Source organism: Barbus barbus, assembly GCF_936440315.1.
Source record: "Barbus barbus genome assembly, chromosome: 14".
Classification (NCBI taxonomy): Eukaryota; Metazoa; Chordata; class Actinopteri; order Cypriniformes; family Cyprinidae; genus Barbus; species Barbus barbus.
This window is the reverse complement of record NC_136742.1, coordinates 1,964,338-1,983,311: the sequence shown is the minus strand read 5'-3', so window position 1 is coordinate 1,983,311 and position 18,974 is coordinate 1,964,338. Positions and strand designations below refer to the sequence as shown.

The following is an 18,974-nucleotide window of genomic DNA, read 5'->3' as shown; positions in this document are numbered from 1 at the left end:
AAAAAATCCCTTCCAACTGATCTAGACTCAAAATTATTTTAAAATGCTGGTAACTAGTTTTTATTAAATTGTTTTAATAAATTAGTATTTTGTGCTGATCATTTTTCATTAAACCAAATAATCTTTCACAGTAAACTTTCAGAATTTCACCTGTTAATGGGAAGACTTCAGTGTTAAAAAATCGTTCCAGACTAAGAGAAGCTTATTCTGTGGTAATGTGTTATCTATCAAACATCTGCCTTCCTTATTCTTGCTCATTTTCTGGATAATTTTGTAAAATTTGATCTGTCTGTGATCTAGTCTATGATTGAAGAGGCTGTTTAGAGGAACTTTCAGATTATGTATGGATCAGAGGTACTCCTCTTGTAAAATGGCATGCATTTATGTAAAGTTCTTATGAAACAGGGAGACTGATGCCTTTGTGTTTCTTTTCTGTGAAGTGTCACTATTTTTGTTTATTTATACTGTTCTCAGGTAAGCTTGACAGATGACATAGTCTATTTTTATTTGTGACTATTTAAATGTACTGTAAGACAAAAAATATACAAATAAAAGATCTGCATCTGTTTCTGAATACATTCAGCAGTTATTGATTTCACGTCATTGTCATTTTATTTCAAATCTTATTTGCACAGTGTGATCTCATTTTAAAGAGAACGTTTTTAAAGGGACAGTTCACCCAAAAATTTAAATTCGCTCATCTTTCTCTCACCCTACACTTGTTTCAAACCTGTGCTGTCAGTGTTTCTTCCTTCTGCTGAACACAAAGGAAGGTATTCTGAAGAATGTTGGTAGCCAAATATGTGACAGTAGCCTCTGACTTCCTGCGAAGCACCATTCTGTGCATTAACTTAAAACTCAGATGCTACTGTAGATGGTGTTTCGGGCAGATTCATTGTACTATAGTGCAAGGCAGTGCATTAAAAAAAAAAAAAACATTTATTTTAACTTACAATAAAAAATAAAATAAACAAAACTAAAAATAAAGTGCAAAAACACTACACATTTTTTTTGGTGTGCTATCGGCCCTTTTACTGAGTATAACTGGATTCACTGGCGTTGTTAGTGAAATTACATTCTGAAAGAAAGATTGATCTGATCTGTTCATCTGTGTGCATTCATTTACTCAATCAACCTGTTATATTGAATAGGAATTCCCAGCATTATAATTGCAGAACTGGTGGAAATAAATAACATTATGTGCAATACTATCAGTACTGCACCAAATGTCAGGCCTTTTTTCATTGTAGTTTAGTTATTATATTTTTGAGTAAGACTTTGTGTTAGACAGTTTCATCAATATTTGACCACTTAATAAGTACATTTAAAGTCATTAAGATCTGCCTGTACATCAAAGCTGCAGAATACACACACACACACACACACACGGCCGAATTAAAGCTAGTGGAGCTCTGAAAAGACAACTCAAGGTCAGCTTAATTGTAAAGACAGATGCTGGTAGCATCTCTCTCTCTCACACACACACAAATTGATGCAAAAAGGGCCCTATACAGTATTAAACTTTCACCCTTCCTAACTTCTGTCCCCTTTGTGTGTATGTGTAAAGACTGCACTCATGACAGTTCACTTCTAAACATGATGACCAGCAACATTGTTCACTCATTAAACTGGAAATTGTCCATGTGACTCGTCTGTGTGAGCATGTGTGTGTAAGAACAGCCATTACTGCTTAATAAGACTGAATCCCACAAGCCAAGGAAAGATTTAAGATAGTGTAACTAATGAGAAACGAGACCCCCACCCCTCTCTCTCTCTCTCACACACACACACACACACACACACAAACACACACTGGTAATGAAACGGCTTGTCTCCTACATTACTGTAGTCCCAGTGGAATTCAGCACACAGGCTGGCTAGACCAGAACAGTAGCACTTATCGCATCCACGGAGATGGTCTCCACGGAGATTATAGAATCCCTGTTTACAGTGGTCACAATTCTGTCCCTCCACATGCTCCTGCAGAGAGAGAGAGATAGAGAGACTGTTGAGTGAAACTGGGCTGCATGCACTATTAAACACTGTTAAAGCAGCACTAACTCATGGGAAGTGTGTTACTTAAACACACACACAGGTGCACAAACCTCTACAGTGAAGGACAAGTCATTATTCTTCTATTTAATTTATTTCAATAGCTGCAGGACCTCTTCATATCTGTGTGTGTAACTGGGATTGTGCACCATTCAGAATTACTGCTGTAACTAGAAATAAGTTTGCCTATATGTACATCAGTAAGATTTTTTTTTATGAAATCTCTTCTGCTCACCAAGGCTGCATTTATTTGATTAAAAATACAGTAAAAACTGTAATATTATTTCAATTTAAAATAGCTGTGAATATCTGTTAAAATGCAATTGATTGCTGTGATCAAAGCTGAATTTCAGCATCATTACTCTTCCAGAAATCATTCTAATATACTGATTTGCTGCTCAAGAAACATTTCTGATTATTATCAATGCTCGAAACAGTTGTGCTGCCCAATATTTTTTGTAGAAACCGTGATAAATGTTTATTTTTCAGGATATACAGATGAATATAAAGTTCAAAAGAACAGCATTTATTTGAAATATAAATATTTTGTAACATTATAAATGTATTTACTGTCACTTTTGATCAATTTAATGCATCCTTTCTGAATAACAATATTAATATATTTAAAAAAAACCTGATCTTAAAAACAACCTGATCTGAAGAAAGCATTTTAAAATCTTACCTGTTTATTATCTTATATCCATAAGATTATACACACAATGATACTTAATTGTGTTTATTTATTCCAATATGGAAAATATGTTATGCAACTTGTGATGAACTAGTGAAATTGCTCTGTGTAGAATTTTTTAAATGTAACTCAGTGTTATTTTAAACTGAATTCAACAGTGTTGTGTCCAGCTCAATTCAGATTCACACTCATGATCTTCAAGGAAGTCAGTTCTTAAATTCTGATCATCAATCGACCCTGCTGTGTGAATCCAGTACTAACTACAGTATGAGGAACTCTCTCAGATGAACTCTTCCATTCCAGTCACCAGACAGTGTTTCTGACACTTTCATTTATTTCTTTATATTACAGCTATTGGCAAATTTTGGCATCAGGCTGCAGCACCTGGAGCGAGTCCATGCCGTCTGTGGGTGTCATTTACTGATGTTTCTTAATGTCCCATTTACACTGGCGCTCTGCCTGAGCCCAAGCATTACTGAACAGAGCTGAACGTTTGTCTCTATAATCTGACCATCACAGCCTCTTCATCTGGGCAACGCCAAACACGCTTCACCTCCGCTCACTCTTCATCTGTTCATCCATCCATCTGGAGCGCTGAGAGAAATCCTGTGAAACCCTTCTCCATCATCTGTAGTTCTGCATTAAAACTGAAGTGGCTCATTTTTTCTATTTTCTCAGTGTGTTTTGTGCATTGAAAGACTTTAAGCTCTTTTTTGGGGGGGGGGGGGGGGGGGGGGGGGGGGGGTCCAGACTGCAACTATTCGGCAGCCGAGGAAAAAAAAAGACACAAGTTAGTTGTCAGGGTAACATCAAAGTGTAAAGCAGCTCTCAAGCAGTATTTCATTTACACAGAACAGAGGCGACATCAGATGTGTGTCTGATACTGAGAGATCAGATCAGAGCAGCTAACTGTACTGCAGCTTTCAAATGAAGCGTTGCACTCTTATGCTGAATTTGGAGGTGCCAGAGAAACACTTTAACCTTATATTGTGTGTTTTGACCCAGAAATAGAAAATCAATGGCTGTTGTTGATTTCTTGGAACTACTGTCTGGTTGTTAGATCCCTAATGCAAACGTCCACCTACTTTGGAAAGAATGAATCACTGGGTCTGTTGCATGTTTTTTTGAAAAAGACTCACTCCCCTCTCTACTGCTGGAATGATGAGATTGAAATCAATCAGGATTCCCACCTGCTGTCTTCACAGGAAGAAGAGGCTGTTCTGGTGTTTTGTGTCTGATTTACTGTCCATGTGGACTGCTTTCCCACTGAAGGATTGGACTTTGGAAAACCAACCACACTCTTAAAAATAAAAGTGCTTCACGATGCCATATAATAACTTTTTTGTTTAAATGGTTCCATAAGGAACCTTTAAAATCTGAAGAACTCAGATTATAAAAAGGTAAGAAAGAGATGGTTCTTTAATGACTGAACAGTTCTTTGTGGAACCAAAAATAGTTCTTCTATGGCATTGCTGTGAAGAACCTTTTAAGCACCTTTATCGCTGACTCCCTTGTCCAGCAGACTCTAAAAAAGTCTGTAAAATAGGGACTAATGTACCGTGCTAATATGAAGGCATTTTCTGTATTGTGTTTTCACTGGTGTTTTACCTGTATTTGAATTATGCATTGCACTGTGTTGTGTTTCAGGGATGAAGGAAATTTTCTTACAGCATATATATGTTCAGCTGAATGTTCCTGTATTCACGAGTTCACACTTACATATATTTAGCACGAGTAAGGTAATGCGTATTTGGCGTGTATAGTAATGCGTAGTTGGCATGCTGTCCTGGGGAAGGGCTCCGGGCTCAGGAATGGCCCGAACCCAGAGTACCCCCCCCATAGTGTGGTGAGAACTCTAGTGATACCTTCTTTGAGTGGAGAAGGGGTGGAGGAGGGATGCTGATTATCCGTTGAGTGAACAGAGGTATGTCAGCTGTATTTATAGCCGGACATTGATTAACTGGAGTGGGAACCTCCTGTGTTAATTAGGCTAAGTATCTGACGCGCTCCTCCCGAACCTTGTTAATAAAACATCATTTCACGAGTTCACATTTACATATATTTAGCACGAGTAAGGTAATGCGTATTTGACGTGTATAGTAATGCGTAGTTGGCGTGCTGTCCTGGGGAAGGGCTCCGGGCTCAGGCATGGCCCGAACCCAGAGTACCCCCCAAAAAGCAATTGTAATAGACAGCCGCCAGACTAAGAACCCCCCAAATACGCACTGAGGTCTGGCGGGAGATAGTTTTGAGAATCGCTTGTATGATAGGCCAAATTTGCGTGCTCCGTGGGAGCGGTTTGGCATAGGATGGGTAGGCTCGACCGGCCGCTGGTGGATTGCGTGGTTGGTGCTTGGTCGGGAGGGCTCGAACCAATGCTTGACAGTGTGCTCAATGGGTTGGAACGGGTGAGCCCTACTGGCCGATGGAGGAGGAGGAGCAGCGTCGTTGTGGCCCTGACCGGTGGGGCCCGCGTTGCCTTGAGTGGAGCAGCTCACAGAGTCGGCGTGCGGGCCCTGCTGGCCGTTAGCCCCTGCTAATCAGAGGACGGAGGGCAGGTAGCTGACCGAGAGAGCCCATGAAGCCTCCGACTGGAGATCAAGACTCCGGATGTCGGACGAGTGGGTCCTATCGGCCTGACAAGATAAAAAGAGTTTGGGACGCCCGGCAAGGACGCTCTCACGACATCCGACGGGAGGTCAAGACTCACGGCATCGGATGGATGAGCCTCGCTTGCGGGCGTCGAGTATAGGAGCCCAGCCGGGAGAACTCTCACCGACGTCTGACGTGAGATCAAGACTCGCTGTGTCAGACGGGTAAGTCTCGCCGGGCAGGTAGGGAGAAAAGGAAAACCGGTACTGGGAGGGCTCTCGCAGCATCCGATGGGGAGATCAAGACTCGAGACATCGAACGGGTAAGCCTCGCCAGGCGGGGTAAAAGGTGTGAGGTTTTGGCTGAGAGGTTCGGACAGCGTTCGGCTGGCGGGACGAGACCCTTGGCATCGAACGGCTGGGCCTCGCTGACCGTCGGACGGAAGGTTAAGTAGGGCGGCCGGGAGACTCTCGCCGACGGGAGATCAAGACTCGCTGTGTCGAACGGGTAAGTCTCGCCGACCGTCAAAGGATAGAGTAGTTTAGTCTAGCTGGGAAGCTCTCGCCGTCGTCCGACGGGAGATCAAGACTCACTGTGTCGGACGGGTAAACCTCGCCAGCCCTAGGATGGAAAAGGTAGGGTTTGTCTGACCGGGAGGCTCTCGCGGCATCCGATGGGAGATCAATACTCACTGCGTCAGAATGGTTAAGCCTCACCGGTGACAGACTGAAGGCCAAGATTGCTTGGCCGGAAAGCTGCTTTAGAATTTTTGACGGTGGTTTGATTCTCACGGCGCAAGTAGGCCAAACGTCACCGGTATTGCAAGAGAAACTTATTCTGAAAGCTCTTGTCGTATTTGACGGGAGATCGAGACTCGCGGCGTCGGTCGGGAATACGTCGCCGAGCGAAGGGCAAAGTTTATGTGGTCGGGAGGCTCTCGCGGCATCCGATGGGAGATCAATACTCGCTGCATCGGATGGTTAAGCCTCGCTCGTAGGCTGACTGAAAAGCCAAGACTGCTTGACTGGACGGCTGTTGAAGCGTTTGATGGGGGTTCGATACTCGCGGCGCCGGACGGGTTTGCTCGACCGAGAGGCTCGAGCCAGCATCCGACAGGAGGTCAATACTCATGGCGTCGGATAGGTAAGCCTCACCGTTAGTTGAAAGAAAACCATCTTCGGAACGTTCTTGATGCATTCGACGGGAGTTCAATACTCGCGGCATCGGATGGATAAGATTAGCTGGTAGTCGGCCGGAGAAGCAAGGTTGCTCGACCGGGAGGCTCTCGCCGGCATTTGACGGGAGATCAATACTCGCGGCGTTGGATGGGCAAGCCTCGCCAAAACGTAGGACGGAAGGGTAAAGTTGTGTGGTCGGGAGGCTCTCGCTGACGTCCGACTGGAGAGCAAGACTCGCGGCGTCGGACGGGTAAGCCTCGCCGACTGTGGGATGGAAAAGTTTAGGGTTGTCTGGCCGGGAGGTTCTTACGGCATCCGACGGGAGATCAATACTCACTGCGTCGGATGGTTGAGCCTCGCCGGTAGACCGACTAAAGGGCACGGGTTGCTTGACCGAGAGGCGGTTGTAGCGTTTGACGGGAGTTCAATACTCATGGCACGAGCGGGTAGGCGTCGCCGGTTGTTAAAAGACAAACATATTCTGAAGGTTCTGGCCACGTTCGATGGGAGATCAATACTCGCAGCATTGGACGGCTAAGCGCTCGGCCGGGAGGCTCTTGCCGGCATTTGATAGGAATTCAATAATCAAAGCGTTGGAGGTGAGCCTTGCCGGTAGTTGACAGAAACGTATATGCTCCAACGGGAGCGCTCTTGGAGCATCTGACGGAGAGTTCGATACTCAGGATAATTTGAGTCGACTAAAAGGGGAGACGCTATGAGGATTACTTGCGCAAATGTAGACAATCCAATAAGCTACTTCTGATGACGTCAAATCTTGGTGCTACTTGCGTTCGAAGTTAAGCATACGACAAAATAGGACTTCCTGTGCTTGCGTAGCCCAAATAAATGCCTTGGATGGATAGGCATGGCTTTGGAAGCGGAGGTGATGTCAACTTTTGACAGCCAGGCACTGACCCATGATTTTATCAAATGGATTGCCTGATCAATGTCCTACTATTGCGAGAGAATCATCGAGAGGAAATCGAGGCGTTTATGCTTGAAACGGGGAGTTATGCGGAGCTGATAGATTGATTAGAATGCATTTCTTACCCCGGAAATTTTCCTAGCAGCCACACCGATGGGCTAATGCTGAGAAGGTGATCATTGAAAAGGCTGATCATGAACCCTTGTTTAATTGCTCCGCCTATAGAGGAAAAGCTGAACAGATTATAACGGTGAAACAGCTGAACGTAATGAAAAACTCAGAAAAAAAAAAAAAAAAAAAAGGGCGATTTTTGATGTCCACGTTCAATGACTTATGATTGTTACAGCATTCTGTCATAAGGAAATGGCCAATATTAAAGATTAAGTGGACATTTGAATTAAGAGTTGTTTAGCCGAATGGGGATTAGATCACGCAGTGACAATTAGACGATTGTCTGGCTATTTGAGTCCTCTGTAGGCTTTGATGAAATGCGTATGCATGTTTGATGATGTTGTTTGATATTTTATTAAGTTAGTTCAACGGAACCATAAGTTACTTACTTTTCATACTCAAAAACGATTATGGCCTATTGTGGCCTGCAATGCATCTGTTACCGAATTGCTTGTTAGTGATGGCCTTGGATGAGGGGTCTATGGCCGCACCTGCCTGGATCCGTACTCGGATGTTGTAAGCCACTAGCGGTGGCTCCGAGGTAACAGCATTTGGTGGGACGCGCAGTGATGTTGCTGTAAAAGAGGATATTGTGACTTTAAATGAAATAAAGAGCTGAGAGGAAGAGAAGCGGGGGCCCAAATTTCCATTAGAGGCAGCCTCAAGCGTTATATGGTGCTTGCTTCACCGGCCATAGCTATAAGCCATGGGAAGAGAGTCCTGAATAATTTGAGAAGCCTGCTCTGCTAGCGGAAGTAGCCTCACGCTAGTGTCTGCTTCGTGAGCTGAAGGCCACTGAAAAAACAAAATAAAAGGTGGTTATTAGTTTCTATAGAAAAGGCTCCTGCGGGAGCGGTCACTGCAGCGGCAGTGGACAAATATAGAAAAGGCTCCTGCGGCAGTAGTCACTGCAGCGGCAGTGGAGAAATACAGATAGGGCTCCTGCGGGAGCAGTCACTGCAGCGGCAGTGGGGAAAAATAGAAAAGGCTCCTGCGGGAGCAGTCACTGCAGCGGCAGTGGGCAAATATAGATAGGGCTCCTGTGGGAGCAGTCACTGCAGCGGCAGTGGGGAAAAATAGAAAAGGCTCCTGCGGGAGCAGTCACTGCAGCGGCAGTGGGGAAATACAGATAGGGCTCCTGCGGGAGCAGTCACTGCTGCGGCAGTGGAGAAAAATAGAAAAGGCTCCTGCGGGAGCAGTCACTGCAGCGGCAGTGGGGAAATACAGATAGGGCTCCTGTGGGAGCAGTCACTGCTACGGCAGTGGAGGAAAATAGAAAAGGCTCCTGCGGGAGCAGTCACTGCAGCGGCAGTGGGGAAATACGGATAGGGCTCCTGCGGGAGTAGCCACAAAAGTGGTTTGAGACTTTTAGCTGGACATGCTGGAATGTCCAGGTAGCCTGCAGTGTTGCCGATTTAGCCATTTGTTGCACTAGCCTAGTAACTTGTTTACCAAGCAACAAATGTGATTTAAAAATTATTTGGTAAAGCAATGTTTTTTTTTTTTAAAAAATTTTAATTTTTTTTTATTGCGGTTATGTGTGTAAACGCTAGCCAGCCAGGTGGCACATCGGCTGGTAACTTACTCTGTGGGAGAGGTGCCTAGCAGTACACGCTTCACGTATGAATTAAGATGCAGTTGTGCTTGTTGCCTTAATTTTTGGTTTGTACCTATGATTGTTAATCATTTACTGTTGGTCCACTGTGAGAAATTCTCTCTTTTCCACTGTTGGTTTTAACCATAAAACAAATTAATCTTATCCATCTTATGTCCATTTATTGAAATGCAATGTGTAAATTAATTATAGGTAAAAAAAGCTGGTGAAAAATAAGGAAAGTTTGAGTAATTCCAGTCTGTATCCTGAGCACTTGTGTCATGGTTATGTTACGCACCCCGCACAAAAGGCCGTGTTGACAGATCAGAAAGTCCTGTAGAAACAGGAGAAATTGAGGAGACCGAAGCAAGTGCGTCTGTGTCGCACATCATCTCCAGAAATTGTGAGAGCGCCGGCGCAAGCACAACACTACTGCCCTGTAAGAGTCCTCATTTTCAAAATAAAAGTCCCGATCTCACTCAACAATAGACAGCGGTTTTCAGCTTCCCAATACATTTGACATAGAATATATGTAAGATACGACACAGTATATGGAAAATAACCTTTTCTTACAAAAATCACGATACCCAAAATGTGCACGTACTTTAGGGTGTCACAGTTATAGTGACATTAACATGATGTCGCGACGTCTTTTAACACTTGATCAACAAATTACTTGCCTTTAGCGATTTTACCTGAGAATTATTTGGCAACACTGGTGGTTGCGCCGCTAGCGGTAGCTGCCTCGCGCATGCTGGAAGCAGAAGCTAAAGATCCGGCTGCATACGGCGCTGCGGCCGGGAGAGCCGCGGTGAAGGCTGAGCCGAAGCGGGAAGCGAGTGGGTCTTTGTTGCGGTGAGAACTGGGGGCACGGCCCAGGCTCGTTGAAGGCCTGCTGTTGCGACCCGACGCTCGTGGAGACGACGGTGGTGTCGAGCGAGGCGAGTTCAGACCTTTCTCGATCTATTGGCCGCCTTGTCGGCTGGAGTGGATTTATGAGTGAGGCTGGTTTGCGCGGTGAAGAGTAGATAGTGTAAATCCGATTTGTTTACTCTCGCGAAGATGTTGCGCCGGAATTAATCAGCGTTTGCCACAGGCTTAAATACGAACCACTTTCCGATTGGAGGGATTGTTGGCACGGATATTTGCGTCCGAATGATAAGAGGATGGAAGCGACGCCAGTAGAGGCGAGGTAGCCTCGGCGTCGAGCAGAAAGCAGCGGCCGCGGCCGCGGCAAAGCACTGAAGCTCAGCGGCCGTGTCTGGCGGAAAAAAAACGATCATGGGGCCGGCAGATTGGCCCGAAGATCCGAAAAATCCTCAGTATATGTCTCGTTGTTTGGACGGGACGCGTTGTGTCTGAGATGTCGTGGTAAAAGGTGCAAACCGAATGCTGATTATCCGTTGAGTGAACAGAGGTATGTCAGCTGTATTTATAGCCGGACATTGTTTAACTGGAGTGGGAACCTCCTGTGTTAATTAGGCTAAGTATCTGACGCGCTCCTCCCGAACCTTGTTAATAAAACATAATTTCTGACTCTGTGTGGTGCACATCTCCAGCACCATGTGGCTGAAGTTGTCAGGCCTCCAGCTTGTTCCTGAGGTCTCATGTGTAAAGCTGACTTTCTCTTTCAGCCAGACTTCTGAAGGTATGTTTCTTGAGATTCAGATGTATATTCATCTAGCTCCCCTGCACCATCTTACAAGACTGTTGTAAACAGTAATTGATCTCCAGACTTCATAGTTCCTTGATCAGTTTATCTCACCTCTCAAAGTTAAACTAAGACCAGATGTAAAGGCCTCATCTTACTAAAACAAGTCCTTTAGATCCTTCATGGTGTTTTTTTGTTGAAGCACATTGTCCTTTTTGGACCTGCATTGTTCAATATAAGATGATGGTTCAATCATCTGTCAGTCTTTAAGTATCCTCATCACATAAGACGGCACATGTCCTAGCTTGTCTCCTCCATGCCGTTTTGCAAAATGTGCCTTTCAAACCATTTCCTCTCAGTCCTGGTTGTGACAGCATTCACTGAACAAATAGTTCGTACATGTAGAAGACTGTTTTAATTTCCATTTATTGAGGACATTTTACCACAAGATTGTGTGAGATTCCTCACAACCTGAGCGGTGGCCTTTCTGGTTCAGTGCCTTCTTGCTTAATTGGTTGTCTTATTCAGGATGAGTAGTCTGTAGAAAGCTAATGCTGCCACAGACCTTTGTGCCAGATTTAATTTTTGACTAGAATGAAAACGAGGCTGTGAGGGACTGAAGCGTTTAACTCTTTCCTAGCCAAACATGGAATTTTCCGGGTTTCTGTGTTTTCACTGTTATACGCTAGGGGGCGCTATTAGCATCTCCTGAATGTGCCGATCAAAAACACAGACCAGGAAGACGCTGAAACGAGCGATCTCATATGTAAGTATATGCATATGAAATATAATGCGATCATCAACACTAACCGAAATTGCCTAATGTTACAGACAGTGTTGGGGGTAACACATTACAAGTAGTGTGAGTTACGTAATAATATGACTTTTTTCAAGTAACTAGTAAAGTAACGCATTACTTTTTAATTTACAAGAAATTATCTGAGTTACTTTTTTCCCATTTATTGACTAAATGAGAATGTGCATTAATTCATCCCAATCGCAAAAAACAGATTTAGTATTCATCAAAATGAATTAAAACAGTGAAATGCACGATATTGGATTTTTGCCGATATCCGATAAGCAAAATATTTTTCATTTTGGTTCGTTTTTAACAAGAACTTATTTGTTAGAATTAAACAATAATAAAGGTTTTTTGACATTGCATTGAAGCTTTGAAAATAACTATAAGTCAATAGTTATATTCCCCCCCCCCCCCCCCCCCCCCCCGAGAAAGATGCAGTGTTCACCCTAACACTTTATTTTTAGATTTAACATTTGTAGATGGTCTAAAGCAAGAGTTGTACAAATTCTGAAAATCTTTTAGAGCTCATGATTTGTTTAAAAAATAAAACATATAACACATTAATGAATAAATCGGTATATATAAAATAATTTAATTTACAAGTGTCATGTGATTTTTTTTTCATGTAAGCTATAGCTTCTGACCTTTAAATCAAAACATACTCATTATTTAATGCCATTAATTACTGCTATATTTAATCAGAAATACAGTCTAAATGTTATTTGTGTAGGCTATTTTACTTTTAATTTAATTAGAAGTAGACCAACAGCTCCCCCTACAGATTAAAACTCTTTATCGAGCGAGCGTTAGGACCCGGGGGAGGATGTCACTGCTGCCGCTGCACGTGCTTTTACGGTTTACTCTAGGCGTGTTCGACTTGAAGCAGCACTGCACAGAATGACTTTGCTTCAAAACTTTGCTTCAAGAATGAGCCACACTGCTGACATGATCTAATCTCTAGCACACCCTGAGCACATGTGAGTTAATGTATTCCTCTTATCGGCAAGACATATCGGCATAATATTTCATATCGGGCCCATGCCGATATTTACATTTGAAGCAATTATCGTCCGATTCCGATATCAGTCCTATAATATCGTGCATCCCTACCTGCAATAATTAAATATGTTAAACAACACAAATGTATCTAATCCCATTTTATTAGCCAATGTCTTTGCTGCTGACCTTTGATGATCCAGTTCAACCAACCTCCTGCGTTCTACTGTACAGACGTGAATTTACTTTTCCTTCAGCCTGAGGTTTATTCATTACACTTTTTGGTGTGAAAGGGCTTTTACATTTGCTATAAATATAATTTCTTGTATTAAAAATAATCAAGCCCTGCTCATATTTAACAAGTAACACAAAAGTAATACAAAAGTAACGTAACGCATTACTTTCCATAAAAAGTAGCTAAGTAACGTAATTAGTTACTTTTTTAGGGAGTAACGCAATATTGTAATGCATTACTTTTAAAAGTAACTTTCCCCGACACTGGTTACAGAGTGAAATATCAATCCAGAAAGTGGTAAAGGCCTGTGCAATTTTGGGATACTGATGGAAGCCATCTACTGCATCTTTGCTTTGATAATATTACTGAATATAATCCAGATGTAGTATTTGATAAAAATGGTATTTTCTCAGTTTTTTGGCCAAAATGTAGCTTGTTTTTTTTTTAAGAAACCTGCCTTCCTTCAAGTGTTAAAAAAAACAAAAAAGCAATGCTTGAAGCTAGAATAAAACATATTTTTTTAGTTTGGAAGTAGAGGGTCTGATCTTTATTTTGATGTATTGCTTGTTCAAATATTCATACAACAAAATATTCTGGGGGCCATGAAATCAGTGAAATCCTGCACTGTTCCCCAACCAGCTGCTGACTCAAATGTCTCTCTTTGCACATGTACAGTATTTGTGAAGCATTCGTATAGTTTGTATTTTTTATCTTCTATTTTTTAGTTTGTATAGGGTAATATTTATGTGAAGCATTCGTATAGTTGTATTTTTTATCCTTTTTAGTTTGTATAGGGTAAATACTTATATATATATAGTATACTTAGTTAAATCTGTTAGTAGTGTATAGGTTTATAGTGTTTTTTTTTTTTTTTTTTTTTTTTTACTTCATTGTTGTAATGTCTGTATTTATGTAGCACCTTGGTCCTGCGAGGCACGACATTTCGTTCCACTGCATGTCCCCACATGTAGCGGAATGACAATAAAGCTCAACTTGAACTTGAACTTGAACTTGAAATTTTAGTGAAAATCTGCAAAAACGCTGGCGGTGACTGGCAACTATTTCCAAAACGCTGGCGGGGAAAGAGTTAATGGATTGTACTTTTGTTAAACAACATAACAATAGTTCAGCTGAAAATACGTCTTTCTGGAAAAAAAAAAAATAATAATTCAGACAAAAAGTCCATCAAAATTGTAGGTTGTGACTGTAAGTCTGTGCCTCACAGCCTCATTGTCACCCACTTTAAATTCAATACTGCATCTAACCTGTCTTAGGTCTGTAAACAGTGCCTTAAAGACTTAGGGATCACTAAATGTGAGAAACTGTGAAGCCATCCAAATGACTATCAAGGGGCCAAACAGGCCATATCCAAAATGTTGTCATTTAACTATATTTACGTCATTTAAATCTAAAGAGTTTGGTAATGAAATGCGTTACTAGACATGCTAGGTTTGCTAATGCCAGCATAAGAGTCTACATACAGCAAAAAACTGTGTGAATGCTCTCAGAAAGGGTACTATGGTGGTATAGAGGGTATGCACTGACGTCACTTTGCCATCTGAACACACCCCCTCAGCCAGACTGAGTGGCAAAAGAGCTGCTGTATGACTGGATTTAATAGGGAAGCTGCAAAAACGAGAGCAAAACAAAATATAAACAGTTTAAACTAAAGGTTGTTGGAATCGATATACTGTTCCTTACAACTTACCAAAGACCCAGTGGCCCATGGATATTGATATACAGCCAGGAATCATGTTTCCTGACATTAATATGTGCCTAATTTCGATGCCGTACATAAAGCAAATTTGCCTGTGAACGCATTTTGTAAATACAAAGTAGGTTGTATTAAATCCGGGTGATCACTTATATCAATGTTATATATATCATCATATCGTCCAGCCCAAAAACTTATATCGCTTGTATCAGTGTTTATTTAAAAACATCCAGTTATGCAGAACATAAGATGGTAAATATTTAATTGATGAGTTGTCAATACGATATATATTACAATACAATATATACGGTATGATTTTACTGCAAAATTCAGCATATTAACATAAAATGATAAATGCAAATCCCTGTTTCGCTGCCTGCAGTCCATCTGTTTATTTGAATTGCAGGATAATTTGCGTCTCTTTTCTGTAGCTTTCGGCAGTCTGTAAAAATATACTTCAGATTTCTTACATATATCTGACTGCTCAATGCAGCAGTTCAGGAGAATCAAATATATGGCGTTTGTCAGCTAAATGAAGATCCTTGTCACTGAGGTGATTGATCAGCGAGTGTATTTATCTCTGTGCTGGACTTTAGGATGAGTTGCTTGTTAAATCATTAATGCTGCAGGTTCTCTGTACTTACCACAAGCTGTGTATGCATGATCTTCTGCATCTCAATAATTAACCTAACCAGTGTCAAAGTTCATCCTGCACGGTTGCTCTAGAAACCACTCTTTGTAATTGGCCGATGCGGGATAAACTCTAAAAGCATCCTGTAAACAGCAGATTTCAGAAACACAGATTGGCATCCATAAATATCTAAACATCATGACCCCAACCTACACACCCGAGGAATCACACTGACCTCCATGAAGCCATTTCTCAGAAAATCTCAAATCTAATCAATACATTTTGTGAGGCAAATTTTGTAAGATAATTACTGTAAGAAATGCTTCTTTAAAATGGGGAAAAAAGAGCACATATCTAGAACACATGATGAAAAAGTTGATGAGATGAGATAAGGTTTTACATAAGTGCAATTTTGAACTTTTGACCACATGGGCTACCACAGGCACAAATGAAAAAAAAAAGGATAATAATAATAATAATATAATAAGTGCACATATCCATTCCAAGTAAACATCAAATAATCAAATAAGGTCATAGAGTCTGTGCCTATATTGTGGCATTGTTGTAGCAGTAAGTGCATGATGGCTGTATAAGCAGAGGGAGGCCAGTGTTAATGTGGTAACATGTGTCGTACCTTACACACACAGGGTGGCTGGCAGGGATCCTGGTTAATGCTGCCATCACTGCTGCAGTTGCATCGCTCACACAGAGAGAATCATGTGTATCCAAACGCACACCTGTCACACTTCTCACCTGCGTATCCCTGCTTACAGATGCACGAGCCCACTGCCAAACCTACAGAGACAAGAGAACACACCATTACAGCCTGAGCTCCTGCTCAACACACACACACAGAACACTTTCACTCAAACACACACAGAAACATCAATACTATCAATGCAAAATAAAACATGCTTTAAAAACACAAAGCCGTTTTTAAAAAGGTGGAAGTTTCAAATGCCTATTTATAAATTGTGCAATGCATGCAAAGAAAATCTAAAATCCATGTGATGCATTCAGGAAGGATGACGTGTTTATACTACAGTGCAATGTGGTCATCTGCTTCTAGTGACCTCCACATGCTATTTCAGTGATCCGATCACCAAAATCACTTAGCAGGTGTAAACAGGGCGTTGTGCTGTCTTGTGTTGTGTTGTGTTGTACCTGCGGTGGCCTGACTCTCGTCTGGGACACATGAAGTGTGCAGTGAACCCCTCAGGTCACATGAGCAGGGTCTGCAAGGCCAGGGCTCATGTGGACTCACCTGGGAAAATATTCACATTAGGCTCAGTTACACAACAAAAGACATTTGATTCTCCCTTCACTGAACTCAGCCTTAAAAAATAAAGTTGGCCCATGGGCATTGACCCACATATATATATATATATATATATATATATATATATATATATATATATATATATACAGGGGGGTGGTGATAGCGCAGTGGATAAGACGCATGCCTTTGGTGTAAATGTAAATGTATATATATATATATATATATATATATATATATAAAGATACTGTGACGAGTCGGCTGCCTCCCCCCTGTCCATCATCACCACCCCGTCCCGTATTCGCCGCCCTTCACCAGGCTCCCGACGGGAGTGGGTGTGTGAGAGAGGAGGGGCGCTGAAACAGCCAGGGCTGGCGGCGTGTGATGAGGCACACCTGATGTGAATAGAGCCTCATCACCGCCGCCGTTTAAACGCCAAGCGCGCCTCTCCTCGGGAGACCGGTCTCTTCCCCGTGCATGCACGCTGGTGTCTTCGTGGGTCCAGGAAGGGAGCGTCGAGGTGGACTGCCGCACCCGTTAGGCGGCTGACGGGCCAGGATGCCGGGCCGCCGAATCCCCCAGAAGCCCCCTTGACGCCACACCCACTGTGTCTGTCGTTGGCTCCTCCCGCCACAATACTCACCTCACTTGGTCTGTAGTAGCCATCTACACATGACTGACAGTTAATTCCTCCTGTATTTTTAAGCGCAACCAAGGCAGACTCCGCCTCCCTCATATTCACCATGAATATTCAAACTCGGCTTAGCATCGGCCACGGTCTTGTTGTAATAGCATTCTTCTGATTTGTCATGACAGTTACACTCTGGCAAATAAAGACATCACATGATTATACAACAATAAGGGAAGCAGTGCAGCTTTACAAGCAGCTCCTGACACATGGCACTGATAATATGGCAATACCACATAAGGAAGAGTTGATCTGAATACTGGCACAACTATGATTCAGACACAGGTAATAACAGGTGTGCTGATACTACAAACAACAGCACAATGAATTCAGGATCTTCCATTGCTAGTCTGCGTATAGTAAATCCGCGTATAGTAAATGAGGTAACCACCCTTGTAGTCCAAAAAGAGATGTCTAAATCTCTGTTCCTGATCCAAGAATGCCCCATTAAAGCTGGCCACTGCAGCTTGGGTCGTTCCAGAATGGAGTAACAAGAAGTAAAAATGGAGTAACAAGAAGGCGACTAGATTGAGTGATATAGCTTTAATACAGTAGTTATATAATCTAGTTAATATTGTGTAACTTAAATTTTAGACTCAGCATTGCCAGTTACTTTGTGTGTTTTTGCTTCGCCAATAAAAACAGTTCCACATAAAGACACAGGGGCATTTTGTTCCTGAACAATTCTGTATTTTTGAACAACTCATTTAACAAACAATTCAGTGATCCGCTCATTAAGACAGTCATCTGGTTAATTCCTGGAAAATTTATGCTTTTTAATCAATTGGTTGAGTGAATAATTCAATGACTCAGTGTTTATAAAGACACTCAGTGTATCTGAAATCACATATTGTCTGAACAGGTTCTACATTTGATGAAGAATTTACACAGGCAAGCAAAGTAATACAAACAGTGGAGAGTCCCAGTACTGTTGAACAGTTATATCAGCCAATATTGAAATGCCAATAAACCAATCAGACTGAAAGGCCCAAACGCGTAATTCATATTAAGATGCAGTAAAGTCCCCCTGTAGTCAAAAATTGTATCCCTTAAAACTCATGTTTGATCGTGAAAATTACATATTGAAATGTTTTTTTCTTGTGAAAATAATTTTCTCATGCCTTAAAACAGCTTGAATGGAACTCTACACCCTTGCCTCATTTACTATACGCGGATCTATGAATATGTAAATTAGCACCGCCTCCACTCAGTCACACCAGCCAGGGCCTCCTGATCCATGGGTAGCATAATGACTGATAAAACTATGTATTTTCTAGTGGACAGCTAGAGTGGATACTGTAACATTTGTTAAAGTTACTTACTTGGCGATGTTTTTTCCTCAAACTACCTTGAAGACTCGAATGCAGCCAAGTTTGTGATTCCAATTCGCACCCGCGAGCAATGCATGCGAAGAGCAGAGTGGACGCCGATGCGGGAGAGGTGGGTCTGACTCCGGGCTACTTTTACACTGTTGCCGCGGGTTATTATTCAAATTAGCAGTTCTAAATTCACGTTAAACCACTGTTTCGTGTTTTTTTTTTATTCTAATTTTGCACTGGTAATCCTATTGGTATATTTTGCATGCGATCTCTATCAATTTTACTGGATCAACCTAGCTGCCTCTCACTAGAATCTATCCCTTGACATGATTGGTTGTTGAATTTTGTGACGTAGCAACAAAAGGGCTGTTTCAAACTGTGTTTCTGGGTCAGCCTTAGGGAAACTACATTTTTAAGGAGAAAATACTCAGCAACGGTGTTGATAAATGGATTGGTGCT

At 42.1% G+C, this 18,974-nt stretch overlaps 1 pseudogene across 1 annotated transcript in view; it reads right to left on the bottom strand.

Moving 5' to 3' along the window:
* Positions 1–18,974, bottom strand: part of LOC306879929 (laminin subunit alpha-2-like) — a 225,482-nt pseudogene that overhangs the window by 185,757 nt on the left and 20,751 nt on the right. The window contains exons 6-9 of the transcript in view: positions 17,152–17,331; positions 16,397–16,496; positions 15,867–16,027; positions 1,840–1,980 (exon numbers count right to left, since the gene is read on the bottom strand). The product of the transcript in view is annotated as a laminin subunit alpha-2-like (transcript). The remainder of the gene's footprint in view (positions 1–1,839; positions 1,981–15,866; positions 16,028–16,396; positions 16,497–17,151; positions 17,332–18,974) is intronic.